The sequence below is a fragment of the Phalacrocorax carbo genome, chromosome 3 (assembly GCF_963921805.1).
Source record: "Phalacrocorax carbo chromosome 3, bPhaCar2.1, whole genome shotgun sequence".
Classification (NCBI taxonomy): Eukaryota; Metazoa; Chordata; class Aves; order Suliformes; family Phalacrocoracidae; genus Phalacrocorax; species Phalacrocorax carbo.
In genome coordinates this window covers 31,767,079-31,791,556 of record NC_087515.1, presented here as the reverse complement: position 1 = coordinate 31,791,556, position 24,478 = coordinate 31,767,079, and the positions used below count along the sequence as shown (strand labels likewise).

General features: G+C 39.0%; 1 protein-coding gene across 3 annotated transcripts in view; it reads left to right on the top strand.

Moving 5' to 3' along the window:
* Positions 1 to 1,073: 1,073 nt before the first annotated feature.
* LCLAT1 (lysocardiolipin acyltransferase 1) overlaps positions 1,074 to 24,478 on the top strand; it is a 121,323-nt gene continuing 97,918 nt past the window's right edge. Inside the window, exons 1-2 of one of the 3 annotated variants that reach the window (XM_064446412.1) lie at positions 1,074 to 1,157; positions 1,307 to 1,418. The gene's annotated coding sequence lies outside the window, so the exon portion shown is untranslated. Of the gene's footprint in view, positions 1,158 to 1,306; positions 1,483 to 7,482; positions 7,501 to 24,478 lie in introns of those variants that run through there. The other 2 variants (XM_064446413.1, XM_064446414.1) reach the window with 2 other exon arrangements.

Here is a 24,478-nt window from a genome sequence, read left to right as displayed (position 1 = left end):
CTAAACGGATATGGGACCAGGTTGTGCCCTGCTATTTGTACTTTGCAGCAGTTTTGCAGAGGGCATGTTTGCCCATGCACGTGAAATTGTTGTGGGGTCAGAAAGAGAGCCTGGGTCACTTTGGCCCTAATCCAACAGCTCGAGTCAGCCAGGCATGGACTCTCTTTGGTTTTACACAAGCATAAAACTACTTAAAATCCCCTGGAGTTTTCCTTCTTGGACTGGGGGTTTCACCAGATTTTTTACCTTATAAAAACATACATGTGGAAAGAGTATAAAAAGGTTAAGAGTATCAACAGTGAGTGGCAGTAAGGCAATAAAAGTTGAAAATATTGCAGGTTCCAGAGAAAGTTAAGAGAAATCACCTCCTCTCGGCAGTGGAAATCATGTCACGATCATTTTCTGTCTCACTTGACAGGCTATTTTATGACAAAATCCGTGACTAACAGTAGTAGGGGTTTCCCCTTTGTACAGCACTGCTGGGCTGATGGTTTGCTATCTCATTTTAGCTAACAACTAAATTATGACGAGTGCTTTTTCTTCCTGAGTGCCTGAAGCTGTCCTCTCCCACTGGCTGCCCCATGGCCGCAGCAGCAGCATGGCTTTGTGCACCCCAAAAGGCCCAGCTGAAACCCCCTTTCCAGGCATGCCGTGGCCCCAGCTTCTGGCTGGGGACCCGCAGGGCAGCCTGGGATTTTGGGGGAGCAGGGCTGAGCCCCAGGGCAGTGGCGAGGCCTAGGGTGGGGCAGGGCCTGCCGCTCCCGGGCCCGCGGCTCCTTCAGCCAGCTAGTAGCTCCCTAGGCCTGTCGCCCACACGCGTGGGTGTAAGGGGTGGGTGCAAGGGGTGGGTGCGGGTGTAAGGAGTGGGTGCGCGTGCCGGTGTGAGGTGGCTGCTGCCCCTTTAAGGGAGGCCGGGAGCGGTGCCATGGCAACGGCTTCACTGCCGTGACCGGAAGTGATTGGGGGACAGAGGTCGCTGGTGGCAGCGGGAAGATGGCGGCGGCCCTGGCGACGCTGGGCGCTGCTGGCGGCGCGGCGGCTCTCTGAGCGCAGCGGGACGGGACGGGACGGGACGGGACGGGACGGGACGGGACGGGACGGGACGGGACGGGGAGGGGAGCGGAGCCTCCTCCCGCCGCGGCGCTGCCCCGTCTCAGGTGAGGGCAGGCAGGGGTGCTCGGGCGGCGGGCTGGGCCGCGGTGCTGGCGGCGGGGCTGCGGGCCCGGGGTCCCCGCCGCCTTGCCGGGTTTTGATCGCCGAGGTGCGGGCTGTTGGACGCGCTCACCCTCCTCACGTTTCTCCCCAGGCATGGTCGCCGCGCCGTAGGAGGGCCGGGAGCCGCGGCGATGCCGGACGAGGAGCCGCGGGCGGAGAGCGCTTGAGCTTGTCCGGGGAGGCGTTCAGTGCGTGTCAAACGTGTACGTTACCGAAACCGGGGCTTCAGTACTGCTACTCTTACTACACTTAGGGGAATAAGCGGAGGCATGTTGTTATAATCTCATCCTTATTATCTTTCCTTTCGGGAAAAGTAGAGTCTCTTGTTACGACTTGCACATACGCAGAAGTCAGTTTTTGCCAACTGTAGCTGGATGGTTTTCCCTGTTTACTGTGTCAGTTGTCGCTTCTCCCGTTGGTTTTGGCGTGTACGCAGCTGTCTTGGCTAAATTTGCCCTCTGGCATAGCTAAACTTTGACCTGAAAGGCCTCTTGTGTAAGAAGTGCAGGGTGAGTATCGGAACTTTTCACTATCAGGCTGTTCAGAACATAACTGTGGCCTCAGAAAGCTGTGTGCTAAAAATAATTGCTAGAATTAAACTATGTGTGCAGCTTTACATTGGTGCTTACGTGTATTCATTGTGATACATACTTGGTTGTCACTAGACTTGTGCTTAATCTCCACGTACGCTAGTGGATGGAGTGGACTATGCTCATATAACGGGTAGCTTATTTTGCTTATTGATTGTTAAGTATTGCTGTATCCCATTAACTTCATAGTTGTCTCTTGTTTTGAAGACACCACCCACTCTCTGCTTTTGGACCATTGGACTTTTCAGTAGTACTTACCACAGCAATATTTTAATGTTTCTCAAGAACAAACTTGTTCTACTGTAACACAGAGATTAACAGATGGTCTCCCCCTCCCCCCCCCCCCCCCCCCCCCCCTTTCTTCTGACTTTACAAATGGGGAAACTAGGATAAAAAAGGAGGAAAACCAAAGTATATCTTAAAATGAACACAGAATTCTGAAATGAGTTGGTTGACTCTGTAATCAGATTTTATAGTATTATCTAATACTCTGAATGCAAAGCTTCAGTGGCAGCTGTACTGTCTGGCTCCTCAGCAAATCAAAGTGCGGTTTAACAGTGTGAATACATGTATGGTTTGGTCCGTGTGTGGGCTGCAGCTTGAAGAGTGGTCTCACTCCTTTGGCATCACTGGCCATGGGTCACTACCACCCTCTTTGTAGTAGATTTAGTGGTTGGATGGTTGTATGGACAGTTGATGTAACAGTTTTATGGGGGTGGCTTTCTGTCGGAAGCTATTCTACTGAGTGTTTGCTCTGATATGAGTGAAAGTTCTTTCTCCTTCTGTGCTAATACAAACCAACTGTGGGTTAGGTATAATGCGAAACTGTACCTTGAGAAACCAAATCTCAAATTGGTCATTCAGAAAATGAGGACTACACTTAAAACTACTGAAAAGATTGGATTAAAAAAAAGTCAGCCGTGTGTAGGGAATATGTGGGAAGATTGAAGGGAGTATAAGCGTGTGAAGGAGCTTTCCTGTCTTTCCAGAGTCTTTTCTGCATTCACTTCTTGCCAAAGAGCTTCGGTGTTGAAAAAGGGAAGTCTCTTACAAAGCCTTATTTAGATCTTAGGGGCTGGTCCACCATGTGAACTCAGTGAGGCAGGAATCTCAAAGGAAAAATAATATTGTATCCTACTGAAAAACCAAAGGGAAGCCTTGATTCTGGTATCTTCCAGATCCTCAGTCTTGATGAGTTTTGCTTCCGTGGAGTTCCCTACCCTCCTCACAAAAGCAATCTGAAAAGAAAATTGAAAGTGTAATGAGGTGTCATCTTCACATCCACTTGGGGTTTTAGCAGGATTAGAGTTACTTGATCCAGCAAATCCCTTCTCCAGTTGCTCAGGTGGCAGGCTGTCATTTGTTTCATCTGTTCCTGCAGAGTCTCTACTTCAGCAGCAGCTATTTTTAATAATGCCAGGCTAGGTTCCTAGTCACCTGAACAGTCTCAGGTGCAAATAAATCCTCTTGTCCTTCTGCTAGCTTTCTATTTGTTTCTGTCCAAGACTGCTCCCTGTTTCTCTCTCTTTAATTTTTGTTTAGACAGTCTCCCTTTCTTTCCTGTTGCTTGTCCTGTCCTTCAGTCTGATGCTGCCCCTCCCCCCCGCCCCCACCTCTGCTTTGCCAAAACGCACCTTTTCCTTTTGTTGGCTGCTTCTTCCAGCTCATTGGACATGCAGGGTCTTTGTCACAGTTTATACTTTTCTCCTACCTGGTCATTTTTTACGAATGATCTTTGTTTTCCTCTGTCCTTTCTTTCCTTATTTCATTTTCCTGTTTTCCACTTACAGTCTTGTTTCAAGGTTGTTCCTTCCTTCTTCCTTTGTATCTTAAAGTTGTGATGCTGAGAATGCACAGACAAGATTCCTCATGTTCTGTATGAGGTATTGAGTTCCATAGTCGTGTTTAACATTTTATCAGCTATGGACTGAGGAGAGCTGCCTTGTTTGTGTTGCATGTGTGGTGTTTGGTCAGCACTTCGAGCTAAGAGAGGGGAAAATGGAACCTTTAGAGAGCTGACTTTTTGAAACGAGTGTCTGCTGAGCGTGGGCAAAGGCTCACAGTTCGGTTTTACGTGACTTTTTGTTGACCTGACCGAAAAGTAAATCGCTCCTGAAAGACAATTCTGCATTATAAAGACCACTGTTGCTGCTGCAGGGCACCGGGAGATGCAAGAGAGCAATGTTAGCAGACCTCTTGAAACGCAGACAAAATGTCTCTCCTTTTTCCTAGGCTTTTCCTCTTAGCTGAATTAGTTTGCTTGTGAACTTGTTCTGCTGTAATAAACAATTTACTTAATTTGATTTGTTTGTATTGGGGTTTCTTACATGCTCAGGGGTTCATAACTGGGAGAGTCTCTTCTCATCAATACAAAATTAATTGCTCCACTTGGTTCACATACTATCCTTTCATGAGTTTGAGAAAATAAATTTGCCTTTAATCTGTCAGCAGGCTTAGTTTGTGGGTTTCTTTGGTTTTGGGTTCCATTCCCACCCCCACTGTGTATTCCTTGAAATAAAACAGGTTTCTTCATCTTGCTGCTTTTAAACATGCCTTTCCAAGACTTTGTATCTGTGATATTAAAGCTCACATGAGTCTTGAGGGTTTTTTTGGGGGGGGATCCTTTGGTATAATATCTGCTATTTATGTTATTTTAGGTATCAAGGGAGCAGGTATTGCATTCATTCCAGTGGTTCTGAAAGGTATTGCTTAATCTCAAGTGATTTCTCACTGAGCTTTTGGTGGTTTTATTGTTTTTAAGGCATCCAGCATATTTTACAGTTGAAAAAAATCTATATCTATTTGCTCTTCTTTTTTGATGGCAGCCTCAGAGGTGCCGTGAAGGCTAAATGAGTGGACTGCCTGATGATTGTATATGAAGCATGCATTGCTTGTAGAAAGAGAAATAATTTTTCCTGGAAATGCTCTAGTCTTTTATAAAGTTACTGTTTGAGTCATGGAAGTGTTCCTATAAACTACTTTTTCCTCAGACATATTCACGGTTCCTGGGTGCTTTAATATATGAATGATAGATACTTTTGTACTACTTCACCAAATCAGTGAAACAACACAGCTGGTTGTAGTCAGAAGAGTCAAAAGATAACCAAACATCCAGGCTTGTACAGCAGAACAAGAAATAAAACACAACCAAGCCATACGTTTCTCTTGCTAAACCAAAGACAAGCAATAGCAGGTAGTGTAGGTACTGACAAATACACACAACCATGATTTTTAGACAAGAATGGAATTATTCTGATTTCCTGAATCCGATTAGTTGCATCAAACTGGTAACGGTTGTCACAGATCAAGATTTAACTTACTGTTTGAAGTAACTGAAACTTAAATTTGGATTTATTATAGTTATACATGAAATGAACATACAGATTTGGGGTTAGTGTGGTTTTTTTCTTTTGACTTCTGCATGGTCAGTATGATGATTCCACCCAAATATAAATGTTAATTACGAAGTAACAAAATATGCTGCATGACCCTTCATGTCTATTAGGAAGACTCTGGTATTTGAAGGTAAAAATGTTACCATCTCACTACACCTCAGAACTTGTGTGAAGTGCCTTGTATGGTCATTGATGCAGTTTTAACAGTGCTGGAAGTGCTGAGAATCCTCTGTTCAGCTTGATCAGCATTTGGAGAGGCAGAAGCATTAGATAAGACTCAAACCCTTTTTTTTCCCCTCAGAGAAAATTCTTTATGTCTAGGTAATTAATTCCACATCAGTTGTTAATTCTGCTTCTAGGTTTCATTATGGTTACTCTTATCTAGTGTAGGTATTGATTTTTAACATCGATTTCCCCAGTATCCACATAAGCAACGACCTACAGCCTGCATTTGTTCAGATCAAGTATTAGCATTATGTGTTTGAATTCAGAAGATAATTGCATATCTTGCAAATTACCCAATGGCTGTCTCATCTTGAAACATTTAGAAATCCATTTTAGTTTTCCATAATTATAATGTTTTAGTCAGAGAGCCATCTAAACTTAGGATAGCACTTTGGCAGTGATATGCTTGTTTTTCTAAAATGAGCACATTTTCTGTGGTTAAATTTTCCTTTCATTTCAATATAGATTTTAATCAGTGTAGGCCAAACTTTTCCGACCATGTTTAAAATTAGCTCAAGCCATATTTTAAAAAGTATGTTCTCCTAATCTGATTTAACTTATGTAGAAAAATGTATGCAAAAATGAGTCTTTTTTTTAAGCTGAATAATGCTTTTGAAGTGTTTTTACAATTTATGTGCAAAAAATGTTTATAGACTGGCTCAAATATGACTTGATACTAGTAGTCTCTTTCTAATAAAGAACCACTGAAAGCACTTCATGCTGGGCTTCTGAAGTTTGAAAGGTAGCTGTTCAGAAAGAAACTGTAAATTCCACTCATCAAGCAGCTAAGTTAAAAGATCAAAACAAAGTAAAATGCTTGCTGTTCTTCCAGACTTTCCTGCAAGCATTATTTTGGAGATTAATGAAATTTTCATTGGTCGCCTTGTACTTCTTTAGTCAGGGTATAGTTTATAGTTACCATTTTCAGTTGGTAAATTGAAGTTGTAAGTGTATGCGTAGCAAGTGTTAATCTTTGTGTAGAGGATATTCAACATTGTACGTATCCCAAAATAGAAGTGGGAATAAGTCTGAACTGAATGTATCAGGTGCCTATTCCAACTCCCTGAATTACTGCTAAACATTTGGTAGTTTCAGTTTCTAGAGAAGTATTTAAAAAAAGAAAAAAGCCCCCCCAAACTGTTACCATTCTTATATCCCTGTTTTCACCCAAATGCAGGAAGAAAGGTCTTTGCTATACCCAGAAAGTTTTCCAGTTGGCAGAGTGTTGAGAGATGAAGGGAGTCAATCGCTCGGCAGAATTCTCTTCAGATAGATGATTTCTACTGGCTGCTGGTAGGATGAGATGCTTTCACAGGGAAATATAAGGACGAGTGTCATAAAAGGGAGATGAGTTGTGTGGCTTTGCATTATATGGAATGCAGTGTGTTTTTATGTGAGATGTGCTGGTTAGCTTTGACACACTGTTTCTTTAGTGAAAATGATGAAGAAGAGAAAGAAATACTGTCCTCGTTTGGACATGGAACTTTGAGGAAACCTGACTTAGTTTTTCAGATGCTTTATTTTATTTTTCAGATGCTTTTTTTTATTATTCAGATGCTAGAAGGACTAGATCCTTCTAGTTTTTAATATTTAATCTTACAGTAATCGTGCAGCTGTTCAGCTGATCAATTCCATTTGCTCTCAAGATCAGACTTGTTACTGCGATTTTAATGATCTAGAATGTGAAGACTGTTAGTTTTGAAAAAACTGATAATGCTATAGCAATAGTAAGCAACAGCAAATTTGTCAGTGACTGGTAAACTTTACCTTTTTTACAATTGCTGCAGCTTGTGCTATTAGTTTTAAGAAACTTAAATGAAACAAACACTTTTTAATTTCACTCAATGATTTTTCTCATAAACAGGATTATCTCTTACCCGGATTCGTGTGGTACAATGGGAATTTCTCAAGCGTTCAGCTTGCCGAATAGCGGTTACATGTTTTGTGCTCATTGAAAAACAACTTTTAGCTCTTCTGGTAAGAAGAAGCCAGGAGACAGTGGTGACCATGTGCTGATCTATGGAAGTTAACTTTTCAAAGTGAAATAAGCTGCAAACTGGCTTCCAGCTTTCAAGGTATGGTCAGAACTTGGAGCTTGTTCCTAGTTCTGCTGTGTATATTTTTTTAGACTCAGCTGGAGTTGGGGACCGTGTGCTCCAGGGAAGTCATCACTAGGTCCTTTAGTAAAGTCAAGGAAAACTACAAAAGATTTCTTAAAGAGCAAAACACGTAGAAGAAATACTTACCTGTTAAGTCCCTGTTGGGAGTCAGTCTGGGTTTTTTTTTGTTTTGTTTTTTTAAAATCAACAACTCTTCACAGAAAACCTTTTCTCTTAAGTACAACATTTCAGAAAGTGTGAGGTAATGTACTCATGCCAAGGTTATTGAGCCAATCTGTAGAGTCTGGTAAGGTAAGGCTAATCATTTCCTCTCACCCTCCTGCATAGACAGCAGCTTTCTTCTGGTATTCTCTCTTCAGTGTGAAAACATCACTAAATCTGTCAACTAGTGAATTCCCTTAACAACAAAACAGTTCTAGCAATTTCTTTCAAGGTCTCTTGCCCAGGTCAGTAGATTTGTCCTTAAGGACAAGCAAAAATGATGCACTGCCAGAGAACTAATTATGTGTAATTTATCATCAGATAGTGGAAACAATGTTTTGGGAGTTGGCATGCATTTCATATTTGCAAAGGGGGTGTTTGGTTTAATCTCTCAAATAATTGCAGACTGTCTAGGAAGATGGAATGTAGTGTTCTGGACATGTTTGATCTTTCTAAACTTTGGGGATAGATTGTTTTAGGAAAGGATTGGTCTTACTGCATTTTGTCCTGACTCCATGAGATGATTTTGTCCTGACTCCATGAGATGAGATTTTGCACTAGAGTTTCCTTAGAAAAATATTTGGGTGTTAGTCTGATTTACAAGAAGTGTTTTGCAGACTCATCTATTTCTAACCATTGAAAGTGTCAAAGGGTGTGTCTCTTGCAAAACTATGGCTTTGTTCAGAGAAGTGTGTTCTTTCATTAGGAACGTCAGGTTTAACTAGTCACTTCAATACCAAGTTTTAAATAAATTCCTGACAGTTATCCACTATTTCCAGTGTTTGCATGGGTCTATTATTAATTATAAAATAGGGACTTCATTATTTTGTCATAAATAGTTGTATCTTTAGATCACAATTTCCACAGTTTACATAGAATATTAATTTTTGTATAAAAATTTCTTGACAGAATTTTTTTTGTTTACTTACGTTGTAATAAAGGTAGGCATTGTACATGTTCCTTTTCTAGGTTAAGTATAAGTAGCCTGTCCACTTTGGTAAAGATCAGTGATAACTGTCTTTTTGGTAGGAATGGTGACACAGCATGATACTGAGCCTCAATTTGTCCCTACTTACTCTGGCCCTCATTATCTAAGCTTTTATTGCCCTCGGCAGCTCCAGGGGCATCTGGCTTCAGCCTTAGAGTGGAAGGGTCGATTTATTTATAAATCATCATACAACATATTACAATACATTGAACATTAAGATCTCACAATGGTTTTTACTTGTAAACACATGTCCACTGAAGAGAATAGTGCTCAATTTAATAATCAATGAGCTAACTCTTCCTGCCAGGAACTAGAGTCTGACTTCTTTCAGTAATTCGTAGTTGCCCTGATACCATTTTCCACATGTGCCTAGCTGAAATCCCATAAATTTAATGATGTTGACTTCAGTCAGTTCCTGCACTTGATCTTTTAGGTGTTGGTATTTCTTAACCTTTTCCACTGCTGCATCTGCCAAAGACATTAATTTGCTTTCATACCTAACTGTGATGTTGACAACCAGGGCTTGGTCTCTTTTAACAAATACCAGGTCCAGTTTATATAGTTCATCCTGTTCACTTGTCAGCAGCAGCTCTTGGAATACTACCCAGTCCTTCTTCTTTGCTGCCTCAGCCAACAATTCACATAAATGATTGTGCCTTTTGATCCTGGCATCCTGTACCGCTAGGCAGTATCCAATAATATGTGCACAGGACCCATTCTCCACTTGGCAGTGTGGGCAAGATATAATTTGACTTTCCTGTTTACCCCTTGCTAGAAATTCTCTCACTGGGTAGATGTTGGCTTTCAACTGTAATACGGTGATGAGTTTTCTGTGGGGGATGCCTTTATAAAACTCTAATCAGTTGTTACTGATCTTATCCTTCTTGAAGCTAGAAATACCATAGCCCTGGGAAACCAACTTGGTCCAGTTTTCAAATTCCTATTTCCTCCAGTTACAGGGCCTCAGAAAGATGACTCTGGGAGTGGGTATCTCCCATTCCAAGACTGGTTCCTCACAGCCAGGCTCCTCAGATATTGTCATTATTGTTCTTGGGTCCCAGATGGGTGGAACTTTTCCCTTATCCCCACCTGCTGCAATCCATAGTTTTAAAAATTCTTTCTCAAGTCCCTCTTCTTGAGCCACTGCTTGTACTATCTTGTCCAAAGGCTGTGCAATTCTGTGTAGCCTTTGGACCTGCACACTGGGAATCAATCCCAAGAGCCTGGTGCACCTAAGCCTCCATCTTGAGTGCTGGAATATAGAATAGCATCACACGTACTTACTGGGAGGTGTAGCCATTCTTTGATGGTTGCTGGAATTGCCAAGTCAAGGGTTTCCAGGTACATGGCTTTCACTTTGGCTTGGTCTGCCAAGTAGATCAGTTGTGGGATAGCATATCCTTTCAAGATGTCAACTTGTAATCAATCCTTTACTTTCTCCAGTAGTTCTGGTTTTGATATTCCTGCCCATGGGTCTGTTCATAGGCACAAGTATTTCTCAGAATTTCTCCTGGGTTCAATCATATCAAGGGGAGTGCCATTAATCGTCCATGCTGGATGAGTCTTTTGTTGGCTGAATGTAAAAGCCGTGGCATTTTCTCCCTGGGTCTTGAGGCCAGTAAGATTGCAAAAGACTTCCAGTATTTCAGTGTTTTTCTGCATCCCTTCCCATGAACAACTTAACAGAACCAAGTCATCTGCAAAAGCTGTAGTCGTTATGTTCTTCAGTGATACTTATTATATCTCAGGCCTACTCTGAAGAAACACTCTTGTCTCTTTCCTAAATATTGAGAAGCATTTATGTTTGTACCTCTGTTGGATACAGGATTAGATGTTGAACAGTTTCAGCTCCACTAAGCAATAAAAAAAAAATCCCACTTTAAGAAAATGCTTTAACTGAATAACACATCTCATTCAGATTTTGACAGTGAGTAAAAGGGCTGTGTGTTTATCCTATCTGCCACCTTCAGTTTTTGAATGACAAAAGCCTGCAAAGATGGCAAGGGTTAAACAGCTATATTTTTTTTGTGTGTTCTTATTGCAGTAGGTCATTGAAGGACCTTGAGAGATGACTGATCTGTAAAATTGAGACAAAGACTCTGTAATTATGGCAGTATGGAAATTAAATATAGGCAGAAGCAAATGTGGCTTGATTGGTCACAATAGGGATATTGCTAAAATGATTGTTTATAACACAGGAATACATATTATCTTCTGTCTAAAGGGAAAACAGCTAAAATTATGGGGTTTTTGTTAAAGTAATTGCAGTAGGCTAGTCTATGGAAGAATGATATCATGTGATATGCAGCACCTTTGTGCAGTAGAATGTCTTTGAAAATATACTAATAACAGTTATTTTTAATTAAAGATCCTTATGAAAGGTTTAGAGGATTTAGTAAGCTTTAATTGGGTCAGTCACATGTTAGTAAGATTTTCTTGTAGTCAGCCTTCTCTCCCTGCCTTTGCAGCTTGGCAGACCATCACCTTTCTGCAGCAGCACTATGCCTCTGAAGTGGCTATAGGAAATACTCCCTTCCCTTTTTTTAACGGAAGCTTTAAGTTATTCCCATGTTGCCTGTGGTCTCAGGTGTATTGAGATTCTTGTTAATTTTACACGTAGACAGTGGCAAGTAGAGGTGGTAAATATGGCTGCTTTTTTTAACTTCTTGTAAGGCATCCATAAAAATTTCTTAAGCAAACTAGCATTGTGTCTATTGTCCATAGCTTCGTTATCATGAATGCTGGGCATGCAGAATTAAGCTAGGCTTCAGAACAAAAGGTATCATTGTTGTGAGCAGAATACTAAAATGAGATCGCATGTTAGAAAAAAAGATTATGTTTCTGGTCTTCGTCATCTCTCACTGTGTCTTGAAATACAGAATTAGCTGAAAAAGGCATATTTAGGACAGATTTTGCTGAAGTTTAGAAACGTCATTTATTTATCAATATAAAATAAGCAAACAAATTAGGGAAACTGGTAGCTTTGGATTTCAGTGCAAGATGTACGGTATTAACACAGTTGATAATGTTTACTAGAAGTATCACAAAATGACATATTGGCTAGGAGATCGCAGAAAATGGAAAATAGTAGTTGCAAAATATTGTATATAGAGTTCCACAGGCTGTGGAATGTTTTAGAATGAAAATTTTCAGCAGTAGTGAAAATGATCTGATCTAGCAGAAGAGGAATATTTTAATTAATACTTATAGCATGACAAGAAGAAGGAGAAATTATCAGCAAGTATTTCTTCATCACTTAAAGACCGTTGTTACTGCTATAACTCTCCAACCTTTTAGCAATGGGTTTACAACCCTTTCAGGGAGTATATATTGCAGACTGTAGAGCAAGTGCCTTTGTTTGGCCTCAATATTCTGTAAAGATACCATTTCCCAGGATTTTTGCATGTGGGACATTAGTTCTTCTGCATGCAACTGGTACAAGTCTCCCAGCTTGTAAGAACTTGGGATTTGATGTTAATATGTAGGAGTGGCCCACCCTTAGGAGTTGTATCTTCTTCTGTGAGACCTCAATGTCTGTCCCACTTTTGAGAAAGGTTATGGTATGCTTTTCTACCAATTCCAATGTCTTGAATAATTTTAATGTTCAGAGTGAAGTTATCAAGAACTTTCATTTCTGGTTTGGGAGCTATTTGATACAGACCCATCAGTCTCTTGTTCTTGACTAGATGATTGTTCTTCTTAATAGCTATCCCTTAAGATGAACCTTACTAAGAGTTGTCAGATTTCCATCAGGCACATACTGAAGAGCTAGAACATAAAAGAAATGTTCATATTGGAATGAGACCTGGAGAGAAGCAAAGTTGTGGGCAAGTGTTTTTCTTTTTTCCAATGTTAAGCTTCAGCCACGTTAATAATATTTCTACAAAAACGTTATTGGGGTAATTTAAAGCAAAACTCTAGAACTGTTATATCCCACATGGCATGAAACATTCCTGCTTTTTTTTTCCCCTGGTATATTAACTTCTTACACAGAAAGGAAATGAATTTTAGAAAGAATGTTAACCATTTGAGACATTCTCAGTTAAAGAAATACCATCTGTCAAGAAAGATGCAGCCAATGTTGAGTTATATTAAAGACATTGTAAAGGAAGTATTTATCAAGGAAAAGTGGATTAATTAAAACATTTTAACTATTTTTGTTCTGTAAGAAGGTTAGGGAAGTTTTATATAAGCCTTTTCTAAATGCACCCATTATTAAGAGCCACCAATTTATTTTTTCAGAAGGAAGTTGGCTTAGGTAAGCTGTTCCTTACAAAATTTTCTGACTACAATGTAACTAGTAAAAAAAAAAGAAGAAAAGGCTTGGAGTCATAATACTTTATTACCTTCAAATTCTATAAGCTTGCTTTCATTGATTCCTCGTGATGGACAGAATTTATATGAAAAAGAAGACATTTTAGGATTTTCATATTAACGTTTTTATTTGAAATTGGTTCTTTTATGAGCAATTAATAGCACTAGGACACATTATTTTTCTTCTAGTAGTGGAAAATAGTGAAGTGCATATGAAAAGGTACCTGCATCAGGTATGTGAAACATCAAATATGATAGGATTTACTCCTTCTTTAAAGCCAGACTGGATTAAGGAGTTGTACACTGAATATGCAGATGTATTGTCATGGTTTGAAACATAAGCCTTTGGTTTAATTACCACTTTGCACTTTTTCCCATTAATCTGTTAATGCTATCAGAGCTACCCTGAAACGTAGCAAACACAGAATCAGTTATGTCTGTTACCTTTCTAGATAAGGCTCCAATTTCTAGGTATTTAGGTAAAGAGTGTGAAAGGGATGCTTAGATGTTATTGTTATGTGACCTACTTCAATGTTGAGTTTTTGATTTTAGAAAAGCATAAATATTGTATATGGGAATGTCAGGTCTTCCTCTGTTGAAGATATCCTTCCTTTTAATTATAATTATTTTTTTTGAAATTGAAGATCAAAGTGTTTTCTTTTGTTCCTTGAAAATATTAAAATTGTATTTCTCAAGTTACGTGGTTGCTATTAGAGAAGAGCAGCTGTCGTTCCCCAAAATTCTCTTCATACTAGGCTCATGATCTTAGACTTTGCTAAAATACCAAAAGAAACATAAGTACCCTAAGTAAATATTTTAATGTCACCCATATCTCCACATTTGAATTGACAGTCTGTAATTCTATTAACACATTACCTTTTTTCCCCCCGTAAAAAACTTGCTGTTTGGGATGGCTTGTATTTTAGGAACGCCTTAAAGATTGAAGGAATGCAGTCTGTAGAACTCATTTGACTTGTTGCACATGCTTGATGTTGTATACTGAACTGAATAAGGGATTGAAGATGATCATGTGAAGGTTTCTTTAGTTAAATGCCACTCTGAAGAATTGGATTTTGCTTTTTACTTGATAAGCAAGATATAACATTGCTATTAACAATAACTAATTGTGATCTTTGTATTGAAGAGTAAGGTTTCAAGTTGGACACCTGTAAAATAAAGAATACAAAGCTTCCCAGCTGAAGCTAATAGCAACTATGAATTGTGCTTGTGAGGTACTGCACAGTGACAAATATTCTGAAAAATACTAGTTTGGAAACATTCCAGATTAGGCAGACACAATTAATATACTTCGTGCTGTGGATCTTGAGTTATAAAAATATAAATAGGATCTGTTGTGAAAATAAATTACTGACATATAATACTTTCAGATAGTAGTATAATAAGCATAATACTGAGGAAAAAGGAAAAAAAAAGGGGGGGGCTTGTCCTAGCATTTTAATAGGTTAGGCTAATTTTAGCACTGTACTATGAGAAGGAAATAGAAATACAAAGTAATTTCTCCCTGTTAATCCTGCTGTCAAATCATGTGCATTTGTTGAGGCAGGGTTCCTGTTAGAAAAAACAAACCAGCTGGGAAGGAACAGCCTTAATTCTGGTGTTTTATAATTTTTGTGTGTTTGATTATGCAGCTTCAGTATCCCAAATGTTTTTTTGAGTGTAATATGAAAGTAACAATTCACTAACAGTGTTCTGGGTGGTGCTGAATGCCCCAGATCTTTTAGCTGTGAATGTAGCAAACTGTAATTATTCTGCAGATGACTCCTTACTAAAGGTGATATTCTCCCTCATGTGAATTCTGATGATGCTGTATCTGACCTAAATGCTTTTCAGGGTGACATTTGCTGTTGTATGTTAGACTTCCACGGAATCACTTCATCTGTAGTCTGAGACTATGCTTTCCTGGCAATCGGTTTTATCATATGCAGAAAGATAGATATCTGAGATCAATGTTGAAGCCAAAGAGAAGTAACTAGGCTGAGTTCCTGAATATAGTGTGAAGACCACTAATCATGTCAGGGCTAGAAAAACCATCTGTCAGTTAACAAGAGTAAATGATTCTGCAGTTTGACTGAATTATACAGATCCTACTTAAATGTTGCCTTTGTCCAGAGTGAAATAGTTCTTTGTGCATTTATGTATGCATGATTGAGCATCTGGCTATTGTTCCAAGAAGAAATAAGAGGAAAATAGCCTCTTCAAAACGTGAACTGACAGATGAGAAATTTTCTTTATAGCAACTCTTGTGAAAATTGTATTAGCCATCTCGGACCACTTTGTTCCACTTCAGTCTGGTGCTTCTGCAATCAAGATGAAGGATGTTGATTGTGATACCTTCTGAGAAATTAATACTGAACCACTGTACATTGACTTTTACTAATTAGTGATAGACAGGTTTGTCCAATCTTCTGTTGACTCCTACAGTGAAGTTAAGCCTAAATATGTATTTGAAGTTATTTGATCTAAATATATTTTAGTCTTTTCTGATATTTAGAACAAGACAAAGCTTATTTGATGAACTGGCAGGCATCTTTACAGGTGGATAACTTAGAGACATGCGGTTTGAATGAGGTGTCAAGCTTGGAGTTTTAGTTTTATCCTAGCTTACCTTATTTGATGGTCAGTTAAATCTTTTCTTCAGCTGTTGATCAAGGACTCAGTGATCATCTTTGTGGATATATCTGATTACAAATTACAATTAATGTCCTGAATTCACTGCCAGTGAAAAATAATACTCCTCTGTGCACTTTTCAAGTAAGAACTTTGGGGAAGAAAATGTTATTGCTACAAAGTGTATCTCTGTTACCTGTCCTGCATAATAGAAAGTGACTAAATTATATTATCAAAGTGTATAACAACTTTACCAGAATTGCAGGGCATCTTGCAGCTGAGTTGAGCTGGTTCTTAATGTATAGAAAAACCTACTTTCAGTTAAAAAGGGTCAGTTATGACATAGCTTGATGTAATTTTCCATCTATATGCTTGATATCTTCATCTGACAGTATAGAAGCTAAAGATGGAAAGTTATAAAGAGGAATGATTTGACTACATTAAGTGCTATGGCACAATTGATAGATGAGTTCCATTAGCCATGTTGTGTTGAGCTGCAGCCAGCCATTTTGACATATTTTCAATCCCTAACGTTCCTGAACAACTGAAGGAGAAATCTTTTCTGATATTCCTTCTAAAATGGGTTGTTATTTGTTGTTGTTGTAGTTCAGTCTAAGAACTTCAGTGAAATATCAGGAAATTATTACATTTTTCCCTAGTGACTAATGCAGTAAAACCTGATTTGAAGCTTGGAATCTGTTAGCAGTAGAAAAGGCTTATGATTATGCTGGTAGAGGTTTTAGATCGCTTTAAATTTCTTATTTCCCATAAAATACCTAATACCTCACCAGTATAAGTCGTAAGCTATTTATCTATACACCTTAATTGTATTTGTTGGATAGAGAATCTTGTAAAAGCAATCTTGTGCAAAGCTAGTAGTGCAAGTTTTTCTTTGTTCCGTTCATCACACTTGTGTTGATGCTCTTCCACTTCCAACCCCTTCAAACTTTCCAGTTTATCAATATTTTGAGATGGAGAAAGTGATTGGTCTGAGTGTCTTTGTGTTGTATGGTTTGATAATGTGTCTGTAGCAGCTGCCAAACTGAAGCCTGAAGCAAAGGCAGGACATTTATCCTGAGTTTACTAGAATGGCTTTCTCTACTTTATTTTGTTACTCGGTCACTGTAATCTCTTTCTTCTTTGCCACAGTGTTGGTTATTAAAAATTCTGATGTCCTAAGAAATGCTTATCAAATACCTTCTCATTCTGTTTGTCTGTTATCCTTTTTGCATATGGCAGATTACTGTAAATCGCTCTAGAAAACACTATGAAAAATGGTTTAATATAAATAAGTGAAAAGGATTTTTCAGTTGCTCATGTCTTCTAGACTACCTAGATGTTTGGTATTGGGTCCTTTTACCAAAACATGGAGGGGGGGGAGAGAGAGAAATTTTGGAAAATAGGTGAACTTTTTTGTTTTGGAATATATTTACCTTTCCCTAAAGTAAATTGAACTATTTTGTTAGGCCATACTGTGACACAGAATACTGAGACCTGACACACATTATAAAAAGTTTAAAAATTGGAAACAGTTTCACCTGTTTTCCTCCTCTCATTTATTTTTGGCAATGATTGGTATGAAAATATCATCTTTATTTTGTTGATCTTCATGTTCTGTCTTTTAATCTCTTGTTAGTTTTTCTCTCAGCCTTGCGATATTGCAAAACAACATTATAAGCTTAATTATTTGCTTCATGAAGTTTAAACTGTTCGAAATGGAACTGAGAACTGATGAATTTTTAAGTGACTTTATAGTCTCTTAATTTTGCAGCTAGCAGGGAGATATTTTCAGAATCATTGGCATAATTCAAAGTTTCCTAAAAGTTGACTTTAACTACTCTAGTTTGAGTTAGGACCAGGACCAAAGGAATTGTTCTAGTGATTAAAGATGGAAACCCCTTCATGCTGAATGTGGAGGGCCATAAGCTCTCTTTCTTCTTGTTGTAAAAACATTGTGCAGCACCTAAAGAGGTGCACTCAGGGGCTTAACTTCCCAGCTAATAAGGACACTCTGGATGCTTCCAGAATTTTTTAGGGTTGAGACACTGCACAAACACATACTAGGTATACTGGAGGGAGTTCAGTGAAGGGTCACAAGGATGATGAAGGGACTGGAGCATCTAACGTGAGGAAAGGCTGAGAGAGATGGGACTGTTCAGCCTGGAGAAGACTAGGCTTGGAGAGGGGGATCTTGTCAATGTATATAAATACTTGCAGGGAGGGTGCAAAGAGGATGGAGCCAGGCACTTCTCAGTGGTGCCCAGTGACGGGACCAGAGGCAATGGGCATAAACCAAAACACTTCAGAAAACACTTCTACTGGGAGGGTCAGTGAACACTGACGCAGGTTGCCCAAGGAGGTACAGAGTCTCTCTCAGGGATATTCATAAGCTGACTAGTCTCAGTCCTGGGGATTTGGCTGTCAATAGCCCTGCTTGAGCAGGAGGGTTGAACCAGACAACCTCCAGAGGTCCCTTGCAACCTCAGCCATTCTGTGTCATTCTGTTGTGCAAATGTCACACAATCTTTATTGGTTTGAGATCACCCATGGGCGATTTGCAGGGCAAGATGATTCTCCTTAAAGGAATAAATAAGCTATCTTTTATTTTAAAGCTCTCAGCAGCTTCAGAGGAGATAACTACTTAGCTTAAGGTAAGTTGCAGAATGAGGGGTGTTATCTGGGAAACAAGATTCCTTTCCTAAGTCTTAAGAAGTGTGTGAATTGAGAGCTAAAGTGGTAGCTTTAGTTGCTGTTAGAGCAATTTAAATGTATGTTGTAACTAAGCCACCATAGGAAAATAATTTTCTTTTCTGAGGGAGAAAGGACAGAAGCACTTGCAGCGTATTCTGTTTTGCTATAGGCTGTTTCTTCTCTTGTGTAATGGTCTTGCACTATAAGAAGGGAGAGAAGCACTTTAAACACAGGAAAATGTGGTTGTTAAGCCACACACAAAAAAAAGAGGTTTCAAGAGCATGCATACTATCAAAAACATTTCTCTCATTCTTGATTTTGCTTTCATTTTGAGAGTGACAGTTTAAAGAAAATAATAAAGTTACTTTCCTTTAGGTGATGGAAATCTGCGTGTTTTTTTTTTTTTTTCTAATATAAATGCTCTCATTTTGAAATGCTTCCTTGTTTTCACAAGTTTGGAGTGGCTCTAAATGCAGTGGCTTCAAAATGTGCTTGTACTTTTTAATTGGCCTTCTTGACACACACTTTATTGTTAAATGAAACATTTTTATTGGCACAAAATTATTTGCGCCACCTATTTTCATTTGCTAGTGGTGGGAACCATAATATTATAGGCTGTTTAAAATATATGAAGTGAGTTCTGGGGTCATTCCCCACCTGTTTTTTATTTTGGTTTATGAAACAACAGTGAAAAGTAATCATGTTGGTGAAGTTCTGTCAACTAAGTAGTGGTTTTGGAGGCTAACATCACTGTATTCTGCAAGGTGTAGATCTAGACAATTTACACATCAACAGGTTTGGTTGGCTTCTTCAAGCAGAACTTGGGATTTCTGGGATAATGAACAGTGAATGTTGGCAAGAAAGGTCACTTCTTCGCTTTAAACTAAGCTAGAGGGCATTGTACTGAATTATGGAACAAAAGACTGTAAATACAGAAAATCTTTGATTAACTTCTCCTTTCCAAAGTGTCGTGACCTTTATTGAGTTCCCCTAGCTGACATTTTTAGAAGACTTTTAGTACTATTTCTTTTCATTATAAAGGGTTTATTCGCATATTTGCTCCCACATATTTCATTGTCACCTTCTCTGCCATTTGATTTTCTTCAGCTACAACAGCATCTACATTTCATATTAGCATGGTTAATAGTGTAGTGATGTAGTCCTTTTTTATACAAAATTCTAGAAATGCATTTCTGTAAGTAGATATTATCTTGGTAAGCAAAAGAAAAATAAAGCAAACGAGTGAAAAAGGAAAAAATAGCAAAGCTGATAAGCACCTACAAAAACATTTGAAAGACAGCATAATATATTCAAATTAGGAGTAAATCGCATAGGATTCACATTGCATCTTTCTATTTTTAGTTTCAAAATTATTAGCTGCATTTTCTATTTAAAGGTAATGACATATTTAGTCAGGCTTAATGCAAGTGAATCATAGTATTGCATTGTTATTGTATAAAATAGTGATTGTTGGTTGTGTTTCTTATACTCATCATATTTTGGAAGGGAAAAAAATTCTCTGTGCTCTGGAAGTTGCTCAGACATTTCATAGTCTGGGGTGGTGATGAATATATTATACTATAAATAATGCAGGTAACAGGAATACATATTTTTGTTTTGTTAGACTAGACTTCTCCAGTTGGCATCTTTCTTTCCTTTTCTTTAACCTCCTGTGGCATTAGCAACGTAGGCTGTATAAGATTACAAATAATTTTTTTTACAAGGAGTCATTACAGACTTGATCTTTTTACATGACTGTGCATACTGGTTCAACTGTCTAAGCTGGCAGCTCCCAGCTGTTCTTTAAAGGTCACACCAGTGGTGCCTATTAATATGGCTGTGCCTCTCCTTTCCCCACTTCCAATCCTGCTGTTGCTGCAGCAGAATGGGAACATCCTCCATCACTTAAAGGCTGATAAAAATCTTAGTAGTTGATACCTTGGATGACTGGCTAGCTCAACAAGGTCTTCCTGGCTTCCTGGAGAGACAGCTTCTCCACAGCATCCCTTGTTCTCTAATAACTCTTTGAACAAATCTGAGACATGAGATCTAGTTTTCTCCTTACTAATTTCTTCCTCTTTAATACTGTGTTCCCTGAAGCCTTCAAGCTGTTTTATACCATCTGAGGTGCTGTTCACAGTTAACAATGCTTTTCCTTATGAGTTTACAGAGTTTAGACTTTTAAATTTAATTTTAAAGATTCCAGGAGAGGGTAGAAGGGTGGTGATGAGAATCACTGGTCGTTTGCTGGTAAGAAGGTTACAGGCTTTTAATCACCTCTCTTCTGACCGACTACCTGCTGCTGATAGTTGAGTGAAACTGAGGATGGGATTTGTACGTTTGTTGCTCAAATGGGCAAGTTGTCTGGCTGTTGTCAATCGTTTTGCTTTATGGATTTGGATACTCAGCAACAGCGAAGAAGGCTTTAAAGATTGCTGATAGAACAAAGGGATTAGGTCTGTTTATATAGAAGACAAGATCAGCCATCTAATAATGAATGAGTAATGTTGAGAAGGATATAAGCCCACGTATTTTATGGCTTAAGATAAATGTTAACAGAGACTAAGAATAAACTTGCCATCACTGCCTACTGCAGGCTTTCTTCCTGCACCTTCTTATGAAGTACACAGTTCAAGACACTGTCAGACAGGATGACTGGGTGGACTACTGCTGATGCAGTTTGGAAATTTGTGGTTTTTTCCACTGGTCACTTCTTTCTTCAACACCATACAAGATAACAAAGTCTCTTAGGTCAAAACACTGTAAATATTCATTCTCCATAAATGTTGTTCTGTTAAACACAAGTCAGATCTGAGTTTATAGAATCCTTTCTTTCTTCAACCTGGGCAATTTTCCAATTTTCTGAGGGCAAGCAGCCCAGCAAACGCTCCTTCAGACAATTCCTCATCTTTCTCGTTTTTCCAGAATGAAAATCCAAAAATATCAGCAATGGGGGCCAAAATAACAAAGGAAAAGTGGGTGTTGGCACTGCTTGCCAGTTTTTTTTGTAAATGTTCTTCCCTGTCCCAGAATAATAACAAAACTTCCTAAAGAATCCACAAAATAAACCAGACTCTTTTTCAGTCTGTGATCTAATTCAGAAAAGATGCCATAATGAAAATACTTGAGAACTAGTACTGTAAAGGGTATACTTCTCTGACTATTAAGGTTTTATTCCTCAACTGTTAAGTTTGCAAGAAATTCTAGGGCAACTGCTAGGTCCTTGATGATGCTCAGCTGTTATTCTTGTTTCTAGGGTATGGATTGAGTTGTTGCTAGTTGGTCGTCTTTTACTTGGTAGTGAGGAATCTTAACTGGGGCACAAGTGGATAGATTGTGTAGTTTAGGACAGACTGGAGTGAAATACTGTTATGAAGAACTGGAAAACCAGCAGGTACTAGCTCCAGAGAGAGTGATCCTAGGCTAGAGTTTCTTTGGTCTGTGCCTGGTTCAGTGACATGATCGGAAGTAGTAAGTAGGGTAAAGGGGTACAGTAGGCAGTGAGATCCAGGAATCTGTGTTAGGCAGACGAGATGTGGGATTAGAAACTAAGGCTGTGCTGGCAGAATGAGTTAATACAACAGAAGGGCCAAAGGATACTGCTGAGAAGCAAGATCAAAAACTAAGTCCCATTGACAGCAAGAGGGACAGGAAGCAGGTTTTTAGAGCAATAATCAGGATGTTATCTGCAGCTACAGAATAGCTGTTTGGGTTTCTTCTACACCAGATGTGTGTGGCAACCATTAATGGAGTTCACAAGATCAGTTCTTCAACTCATTGAATGCTGGTGGCTGGCTGCAACTTGTCTGTCTTGAGTCACATGTACTGCTGTTTTCTACAGGTCATTCTTACTTAAGCAGAAATTATTGGGGTTACAATGAACTCACTGTTGTGAGAGTTTAAAGAGTTGTTTGTTAGTTTTGTTTTGTTCCCCCCCCCCCGCCCCCCCAAAGGTGTTTTATATCAGCAAGTCATTGAACTTAATCATGTTCGTATGTGTAATCAGAAAGAACGATTTCTTCATCAGGGGATTTACTAGAGGAAGTTCTGCTGCCTGGGTTTATATATTCAAATTCTGTGAGATTGCTGCCTTTTGATCTCTCAGATCTACACAATTGATCTGTATATGCAATGACTGTCTGAACTGTGCCATGACACATTTAAAGAGCTGATAATCTATTCTTTGAAACCATTTCTACCTGTGTGAGTCATGGTGGGACTCCTGACCCCCCCTAAGATGTTTTTTTGAGGATCCTAATTGTGACCATTCTCCAAAGGGCAAGTATGTATGAAGTATTTCCAGGTCAATGGCTGTCAGACTGGCATTCCCAAAACAGAGTGAACAGGCACCCAAACTGAAACATAGTTTGGGATCTGAGGACCATGTCTGTGTGAGAAAAGAGCTTCTCAGTTCCTGTGCTTCTGCGTCTATTTTGATTGCTAATAGTTTCAATTTTTTTTAGTATTTTTTCTTTATTTTTTATTTTGGAGAGCACAAAAGCTAGAAAACTTGATTCATCAAGTCCAGGCCGTGTGTCATTGGAAGACTCCGGGAAAACCACACTTGTTCTACAGACAAACACAATGTCATTTCAGTAGCAGAATCCCTTTGTGAGCCTCCTGGAAACAAATGTTTTGCATGAGGACTCAATTTTTCTTGTTCTGAATTCATTCAAACAAATTACCCTGCAGACTATTTGTGGTAAACTTTTCTTGAGAAAGCCTTTTCTTGAGTCTTGTTCAGAATCAAGACTGAATCTGAGTGCTGTTCAGAAGCTGCAAAGGTTGTAAGCATGTGAACAGGTAATGTATCAGAGTACTGTGCCTCAGTCTTCTGAGAAGCAAGGAAGATCAGTGTCCTTTAGAGCTTCCAGCTGGTGTTTCCATATGTTCTCCAAATTGTTGTGCTTTCCATGAAAAATTATGTTGACCTGGAACAGCAAAGTAGCTTGCTTTTCTTTCTTTAATTAGGTGATGACTTAAGGAAATTATCCTCTTTCCTCTGTAAATATCTTAAGTAAAGCCAATTGATAGTAGGGGTATCAAGAACCTGTCATCATCTATAGGGATCTTTTTTCCCATTCTGCATCTGAACAATCCCAAGTTTTTGGTTTCTCTAGTGCAGGAGCAAAGATAGAAGGCTGGCTCAGAGTGTCAGGGAGGGAACTAAGCCATAAATCCAAGTGACCTTATTGGGACTTTGACACGTTTGCTTTCCAGCTGATTGAGAACATAGCCATGAGAAGAACGTGCTTGGGAATTTTCCACCTGCCCATTGACGTAGGACAAGAAAGAAACCATTCATTTCCTGACAGCATGTCTGAAAACTGGAAGCGGAATGGTTATTTAATGTGTTTAGATTTTTTTTTTTTGGCAACCTGATTCATAGTTTTTTGAATGCATGTAGTTGCGAGTTCTTGATGCAATGCATAATTTTTTTTTTTTAATTCCATGAATAAAAAGATGCAATAGACAAATCTTCAGTGTGTCAGAGCATATTGTGGTCTATTTTCTGTTTTGTTCTCCCTCTAATAGCAGGATAAATAAAAATATTTTGAGGCCTGTCCTCTTCCATCAAGCCTCTGGGAAGGAAAAAAGAAAGGGCGGTGGACACGACTTAACATGGAAAATTTTATGAAATTGTTCATGGGTTTCCTTTGCATGTGAAATTTCCCTGAAATTTTCCCCATGACTCATTTCCTTCTTGATTCCTTTTTAAGTTCATAGTTTGGGTTGTTTGGGTTTTTTTTTTCCTCTTTTTTAAGACAAGTAGGTAGCTTTTTCCTGCTCAGTGCAACGTGGATTTTGCAAAGGTGTGTATTCAGCGTTGGAAGTTATTCTGCATCTTCTGAGTACTTAGACATTGCAGTCTAATTTCCATAGGGACAGATGCTCTCTTTTCTCTTAACTTCTCATTACAGCCCTTGGGCAAAGACAGGAAGCAAGGAGTGCGCTTTGAAAAAAAACAGATATTAACCTGAGGTGTATTGTATGAGGGAAGAGATGGTGGGAAGTTGGATGTTTTATTTTAGCAGGTGTCTGTTGATGGTTTCAAAGCTCTTGTACTGACAGAAAGTCATTGAGGGAATTTGTTACAGTTTGATAGCTTCT